Source organism: Talpa occidentalis, unplaced genomic scaffold (genome assembly GCF_014898055.3).
Source record: "Talpa occidentalis isolate TD23 unplaced genomic scaffold, MPIMG_talOcc4v2.1 talOcc4.4, whole genome shotgun sequence".
NCBI lineage: Eukaryota > Metazoa > Chordata > Mammalia > Eulipotyphla > Talpidae > Talpa > Talpa occidentalis.
In genome coordinates, this window is record NW_023604295.1 from 86,401,638 (window position 1) to 86,410,053 (window position 8,416).

The 8,416-nt window shown below is 50.0% G+C and overlaps 1 pseudogene; it reads left to right on the forward strand.

Annotated features, from left to right (window-relative positions):
• Window positions 1-429: 429 nt before the first annotated feature.
• Window positions 430-3,357, forward strand: LOC119256897 (eukaryotic peptide chain release factor GTP-binding subunit ERF3A-like; annotated as a pseudogene).
• Window positions 3,358-8,416: the final 5,059 nt, after the last annotated feature.

Consider the following 8,416-nt stretch of genomic DNA (forward strand, 5'->3'; position numbering starts at 1 on the left):
TTCTGCCCGGCTGCTTCCTTGCATCCATGCCACCTCCTCCTTCCAGCCCTGTCCCCACTGGTTCCATTTGTTGTCCAGTTTTCATCTCACGCACGCACACACACATCTTCCCCCACAGCAGTGGCAATAACAGAGAACCAGGTAGACATGGAAGACTGTGAGCCCAGGTAGCAGCAGCTACCAACTAAGGCCCAGCATGATCACCTCAGTGGGGCCTTCAGCCAGCAACTTGACATCAACACCAATGCTTTGTGTGCACATCCATGCCACCAAATTTGTATTGCCCTTCCTGCAAGGCCCAGCCCAGCCCAGCCACCACCACCACCCCCAGCTGGCACAGCTGCCAACAATCACAGATCCAGCAATAACACAGGAGGCCCTTCCACACCTGGGAAACCTCAAGAGGAACAGTCATTGTGTTAAGGTTCAAATTCAGCTGTTAGCATGCAACTTTCAGAACCTGTTGTAGAAAATGGAGAGACAAAAATGTCCGCAGCAGAATCATGGTGGTGCAGGCCTCCCCACTGGTGTAGGGGTTAATCCACAGTGCTATCATACTATCACCACTGTGGCCTGAGTTCGATGCCCGGCCAGGGAGCTAACCCACATGGCGCAGCAGACCTCTCCTATCTCGCCTACTGCAGCCCTCAGCAGTGTATTTCAGTAAATCCACCTTTTATGCTCCCCAACTCTTTCTGGTGAATCCTCTTGCCCCCTAGTAGGCTAAGGAAAAATGTCAGGGTTTTCTGCCCTCCCACCATCAGGATAGATGATGGATCCTTGCGGTCCTGAATGCATGCCTGATGGCAGGCACCTGGAGTAGGGTGTGGGCATAGGTAGATGGGATTCACCTGGGCTAAGAGTGTGCTTTTAAGGGCAGTGTCACGGGGATGCCAGTAGATGCCAAGAACAAACGGAAGCTGAAAGAAGAAGAGAAGCAGAGAGAACGCCAGAGAGCCCAGATAGAGTGAAGATTTGCTGGGGGCTGGGAGGACTGCCAGCCTCCCAGCACCCCTGCCTGCCACGTACCCACTGAACCCCAATAAAAGACCTGCAAAAAAACACTGAGGACTCTGACTCCTTGTTGGGTAAGGTAAAAAATCAGGCTTTTCTGCCCTCCCGCCATCAGGATAGATGAGGGAACCCTGTGATCCTGAATGCATGCCTGATGGCGGGCACCTGAAGTGGGTACACCTGCGCTAAGACTGTGCTTTTTAAGGGTGGCATCATGGGGACGCCAGCGCCAGCAGCAGAAGTCGAAAGAGAAGCTGGAGAGAAGCCGAGAGAGAAGCAAAGCAGAAGCAGAGAACGCCAGAGAGCCCAGAGAGAGTGAAGATTTGCTGGGGGCTGGGAGGACTGCCAGCCTCCCAGCCCCCCTGCCTGCCATATGCCTGGTGAACCCCAATAAAAGACCTGCAAAACCACTGAGGACTCTGACTCCTCCTTTACCCGGTCTGCATGGGATCAGAAAACCTGCACAGTGGTCCATTCCTGACTTTACACTCCTCCTTCACCCAGTCTGCTGGATCAGAAAACCTGCACTGTGCTCTATCCTTCCTGCCCCTACACCTCTGCACCTCAGTTCTGGTGAATGCTCTTACCCCCTGGCCTATACCCCAGTTCTTCTATGCATAAGTAAATAAATCTTTAAATAAAAAAGAAGAAAAGCATCATAGTGGTACAAAGAAGAAATCAGTGAAGCAGAGCCAGGGGGTGGTTCTTGGGAAAAGGAAGCCCCCAGATGAAGGTGTCCAAGAAATGATGGAGGAGGGAGAAGAAATACACAAACCTAAACCTGTGGTGGTACCATCAGATGCTTCTGGAAAAGAACATATAAATGTTGTGTTTATTGGGCAAGTCCAACATTGGAGGACAAATGTCCTATCTGACCAGAATTCCTGACAAAAGGATACTGGAGAAATATGAAAGAGAAACTAAAGGGAAAAAAACCTGGGACCAGTCTTGGACCTTAGACACAAGTTAAGAAAAATGAGACAAGAGTAAAACAGTAGAAGTGGTCAGGCCTATTTTGAAATAGAAAAGAAGCATCTCACAATTCCAAATGCAACTGGCCACGAGAATTTTTGTCCTGAATATGAGTGATGGTGCTTCTCAAGCTGATTTGGCTGCACTGGTAACCTCTGCAAGAAAAGGGGAGAGAATTTGAAACAATATTTGAGAAAGGAGGACACACAAGAGAACATGTAATATTGGCAAAGACAGCAGGTATGATAACACTTGTGCTTATTAATAAGATGGATGACCCAGCAGTAAATTAGAGCAGTGAGAGATGAGAAGAATGTAAAGAAAAACTAGTGCCATGTTTGAAAAGTGGGCTTCAATCCCAAAAATGACACTCACTTTTTGCCCAGCTCAGGACTGACCAGAGCAAACCTTAAAGAGCAATCAGACTTCTGTCTTTGGTACAGTAGATGACCATTTAATCCATATCTGGGTAATTGCCAGATTTCAATATATCAGTTGATGGACTAGTCAGGCAGGCAATTGTGGATAAATGCAAAGAAATGGGCACTGCAACCCTGGGAAAGCTGGAGTCTGGGTCTCTTTTGTGAAGACCAGCAGCTTGTGATACCAAACAAGCACCACATGAAAGTTCGTGGCATCCTTTCCAGTAACGTAGAAACTGATTCTCTAGCCCCAGTGAAGACCCTCAAAGTGAGACTGAATTGAAGAAGAGGCAATTCTTCTAGTATTCATAATTTGGGGTCCTAATAATCTTTCTGGATGCATATTTGATGCACAGATAGTGATTACGGAGCACAAATCTATCCTCTAGCTGCCTAGGTTATAATATGGCATTGTATATGCATACCTGCACTGAAGACAGAACAATAATAGCCTTAATCTTCTTGGTAGACAAAAAAAAAAAAAAAAAAGGAGAAAAAAGATGCAGCCTCATTTTATGAAACAAGATCAAGAATGCATTGCCCATTTAAGGTCAGCAGAAAACATCTGCCTTAAGCCTTTAAAAGACTTCACTCTAAGGTCCATTCACCTCAAGAGTTGAGGGTAAGTGCCTCCCCTGGTGGCACAGTGCTTGAGCACTGGGCTGCGAAGCTGCCCGCAGCCTCTGCAGCGCCGGTTAGATCCCTGGCCACCGGCGAGGGTCCCACATGGTGTGACAGATCTCTCCTGCCGCACCCGCTGCTCCCCTCAGCAGTGTACTTCGTCAGTCTGCCTGTTCTGTTCCCCGCTCTGGCTCTGGTGAATTCTCTCACCCTCCCGTGCTTCTGACTGTACCCAGTGCTTGTATAAATAAATCTTAAAAAAAAAAAAAAAGTTGATGGTATGTCCATTGCAGTTAGAAAACTGAAGGTGGTTCCAGAGAAAGACTAAGTATTTTCTTGATGACTCCTGTAGAAGCAGGAAGGGACAATGCAGGATTTCTATGACCTGAGCAGACTGGTGAAGGAGAGTCCTGGAGCCCTCGGTGGCCCCTGGAGGCTTTTATTGGGATTTACCAGGTACACAGTAGGTAGGGGTGTGGGGCGGGGGGGGATGGGGGGCTGTAGGGTAAGGAAAAATGTCAGGCTTTTCTGCCCTCCTGCCATCAGGATAGATGATGGATCCTTGCAGTCCTGAATGCGTGCCTGATGGCGGGCACCTGGAGTAGGGTGTGGCCATAGGTAGATGGGATTCACCTGGGCTAAGACTGGGCTTTTAAGGGCGGCGTCATGGGAACGCCAAGAACGAGCAGAAGCCAAAAGAAGAAGAGAAGCAGAGAGAACTCCAGAGAGCCCAGATAGAGTGAAGACTTGCTGGGGGCTGGGAGGCCTGGTAGCCTCCCGGCCCCCCAGCACCCCTGCCTGCTATGTACCAGGTAATCCCAATAAAAACCTGCAAAAAACCACTGAGGACTCTGACTCCTACTTTACCCAGTCTGCTGGATCAGAAAACCTGCATCGTGTCCATTCCTGCCCCCTGCAATTGGCGTAAGTCGGTGTAAGGGGCAGAACTGGACCACAGTGCAGGTTTTCTGATCCCATGCAGACTGGGTAAAGGAGGAGTCAGAGTCCTCAGTAGTTTTTGCAGCTTTTTTATTTGGGGTTCACCAGGCATATGGCAGGCAGGGGTGCTGGCTGGGGGGCTGGGAGGCTGGCAGGCCTCCCAGCCCCCAGCAAGTCTTCACTCTATCTGGGCTCTCTAGCGTTCGTTCTGCTGCTTCTCGGCTTCTCTTTCGGCTTCGGCTTCGGCTGCTGCTGCTGCTGTCCCCCCGTGACGCCGCCCTTAAAAGCACAGTCTTAGCTCAGCTGAATCCCATCTACCTATGCCCACACCCTATTCCAGGTGCACGCCATCAGGCATGCATTCGGGACAAGGATCCATCATCTATCCTGATGGCGGGTGGGCAGAAAAGCCTGATATTTTCTTTACCCTACAGTCGGCAAGATGATCCATGCAGACAGGTATGGAGTCCTCCGAAGACCTGGAGGGACTAAGGAGTAACAGACTGTGTGAGGCTGTGACAGCGCTGGAGGCACCATGGTGGCACAGAGGGTGGACAAGTTCCGGGAGCTATGGGCGGGATAAGACCACACCTGGAGGGGGAGACGCCCGGGAGGACCAGCCAATGACACCCGAAAGGACCAGCCAAAGACCCCTGAGGCAGCAAGAATCATCGGGGAAGAGAGGAGCATGATTTGGAGCTTACCAGTGCTGATGCAGGGAGAGGCCAACAGACTTGGACTGATGGACTTGGGCTGACAATCCCGCCAGAAGGCGGAGGACCTTGGCAGATTATGTTTTTTTGAGAATCTGGGGGTGGCCAGTGGGCCTTGATGGCCAAAAGCAGCCTGTGTATGCCCAGCAGCCAGGCAGAGAAAAGCCAACTGAGAAGGCAAAAGCTGGTGCTGATGCTAAGTTTGGGAAGCCCTGAGCAGCTGTTAAGCAGCCTAAGTATGCTGAAGACCTGTGAGTCTCGTAAAATCACCTGTGGGTGATGCCCTGCTCATACTTGAGTGAGGGTGAGGAGCTGAGGAACCCATCCTTGGGGGACAGGTGGGGAACGTGGCTTGGGGTGGAGCCCAAGCCGAATGTAGAGTTTGGATCCTCGACCCTTGTGCTTGTGCAGTGGGTTGGCCTGAGTGCAGGGGTCTGCGAGTCGCATTGGTGGCTATGAAAGCCGAGTGTTGGAGCGACTGCAGACAGAAACCCTGAGGGTTGGCGATTACCCCCAAAGAGTAGAGAATCCCCAATCCCAGAGGGAGTGCATCCACTCACTCACTGGATGGATGAGTGGATGCGGTGTGTGGCTTGTGGCTGAGACCACAGCCAGAGAAGTCCAGGAAGCCTGACGGCTCCTGGTGTGTTACAGTAGGTGCTGTGAGTGATTCCCCTCCCTCGTATGAGCAGTGCCTTTGGCAGCGGATTTGGTGGCTCATCTGCTGATACCAATAATTGTCTTTTGCCACTAGTTTGGGGCACTGCCTGGACTTATTTGTGTTCTGTTGTATTTTGCTGTTATATTGTGATGTATTTGCTTTTGTGGGCCATGGCTGCATTGTTTGCTAAGAAACAAAATTGTATATAAGTAGATTGTATGGCAGAAAACCCTGAGGGGGTGGACTGTAGGGTAGGAAAAATGTCAGGCTTTTCTGCCCTCCCGCCATCAGGATAGATGATGGATCCTTGCGGTCCTGAATGCATGCCTGATGGCAGGCACCTGGAGTAGGGTGTGGGCATAGGTAGGTGGGATTCACCTGGGCTAAGACTGGGCTTTTAAGAGCAGCGTCACGGGGACGTCAGTAGAAGCCAAAAGAGAAGCCAAGAAAGAAGCAAAGGAGCAGAAGCCGATATCACCGGAGAGCCCAGATAGAGTGGAGACTTGCTGAGGGCTGGGAGGCCTCTCAGCCTCCCAGCCCCCCAGCACCCCTGCCTGCTGTGTACCGGGTAAACCCCAATAAAAGACCTGCAAAAACCACTGAGGACTCTGACTCCTCCTTCACCCAGTCTGCTGGATCATAGAAAACCTGCTCACTGGTCCTTCCTGCCCCTACATATAGTTCTAAGTTCTTTTTTGTTGTTGTTTTTTTAAATATTTATGCATACAAGAGCTGGGGTACAGGCCAGAGACGGGGGGGGGTGAGAGGATTCACCAGAGACAGGGTGAGGAACAGAACAGGCAGACTGAAACACACTGCTGGGGGGATGTAGAGTAAGGTAAAAGTGTCAGTCTTTTCTGCCCTCCTGCCATTAGGATAAATGACGGAACCATGCTGTCCTGAATCCATGCCTGATGGCGGGCACCTGGAGTAGGGTGTGGGCATATGTAGATGGGATTCACCTGGGCTAAGACTGGGCTTTTAAGGGCGGCATCACAGGGAAGCCAGGAGAGCAGAGAAGCAGAGAGAACTCGAGAGAACGCCGGACAGCCCAGAAAGAGTGAAGACTTGGTGGGGACTGGGAGGCCAGTCGGCCTCCTGGCACCCCTACCTGCCAGGTACCCGGTAAATCCCAATAAAAGCCTGCAAAAGCCGCCAAGGGCTCCAGGACTCTCTCACTCCTCCTTTACCTGGTCTGCTGGATCAAAAAATCTGCACTGTGTCCATTCCTGCCCTTACAGGGCTGTAGCGGGCAAGACAGGAGAGGTCTGCTTTACCATGTGAGTTTCCCTCTCTGGCCGGCCGGGGATCGAACTCATGCTGCAGAGCCTGTGGATAGCTTCATAGTGCAGTGCTTAACCCCTTGCACTACCAGAGAGGCCCTATAGTTCTAATTTCTATAGTACTAATTTCTGCGAGACTATTGAGCTATTTAAATCCAAAGTTAAGGTGCATAAATCATCCCAGTTGGACTTGTAGGGGCAGGATGGGCCATAGTGCAGGTTTTCTAAGATCCCACGCAGATGGGATAAAGGAGGAAAGAGTCCTGGAGACCTCAGTGGCTTTTGCAGGCTTTTATTGGGATTTACCAGGCGTACAGCAGGCAGGGATGCCAAGGGGCCAGGAGGCTGACAATCCTCCTAGCCCCCAGCAAGTCTTCATTCTATCTGGGATCTCTGGCCTTCTCTCTGCTTCTCTGCTCTTCCTCATTCTGCTGCTTCTCGGCTTCTGCTGGCATCCTTGTGATGCCACCCTTATAAACTCAGTCTCTCAGCCCAGGTGTACCCACTTCAGGTGCCCGCCATCAGGCATGCTTTCAGGACCATAGAATTCCCTCATCTATCCTAATGGCAGGAGGGCAGAAAAGCCTGATACTGTTTCCTTACCCTACAGACTCTATTGATCAGTGGTAGTTCTAGAATAACTGACCCAGCAGATATCAGGAATCCAGCTGCCTCTAATGCACTGCTTTGAGCTGGGGATGGTGCCTGAGAAAAGACCAGTTTTGTCTGTAGTTTTGCTTGAGAGGCCTAAGACCTTGACCCTTCCTCACTTACGCAATCTCTTCTTGAAATATGGTTATGTTTGTACTGAGCCGTGCTGGCCTGAGAAAAGGGGAATCAAGAGCTATTAACAAATAGAAAAACTAGTTCTCTATATTATTGAAATTTCTGTTTCTGCTACTAGATTGATGCTTGCATTTTCTTATTTATGAATACTTTTAATTTGTCCTGGAATTCCCAACTGTCAGGACAAGGAAGAATATAAGAGCCTATTGATTCCAGCTCCTGCTACCACCACCACTATTTTGTAGAATCAATGAATGAGTGAACAAACAACTAAGTAACACCGACAGAAAGAAAGTCGTGGGTCTGAAACTACACAATTGGTTAGAATTATCAGTTGACGATGTGGTGACTTCTGTACTAACTAAAATGGAAAAATATATACAACTGTAACATGACAAGCCAACATTTTGATAATTAAGGCAAATGAAGGGAAATTTGCTCTGTAAAAAAGTATCAGGCTTTTCTACCTTTCCACCATTAGGATTGATGATGGAACCCTATGGTCCTGAATTCATGCCTGCTGGTGGTCACCTGGAGTAGGGTGTGGGCATACATAGGTGGGTACACCTGGGCTGAGAGACTGAGTTTACAAGGGCAGCATCACGGAGACGCCAGCAGAACAGAAGAGTGAAAGAGAGAGTGAGGGAAAGAAAGAGCAAGAGTACCACCAGCAGAGAAGCAGAGGCCACGAGAGAACGTCACCGAGCCCAGAAATAGTGAAGACTTGCTGCGAGCTGGGAAGCCTGCCAGCCTCCTGGCCCCTGCCTGCCCTGTGCCTGGTAAATCAATAAAAGCCTGCAAAAGCCACTGAGGGCTCCAGGACTCTCTCCTTCACCCGTCTGCTCAAGTCAGAGAGATCCTACCATGGGTCCCATCCTGCCACTATTGCTCCCAATCTTGATTCGACCAGTCCCACTGCCATCAATTGGGCCTGAAATGCTGTCAAAACTTCTGTATATCCTTCTCCCTTTTGCTCTGCTCCAATCCATTCTATACATAGAATAA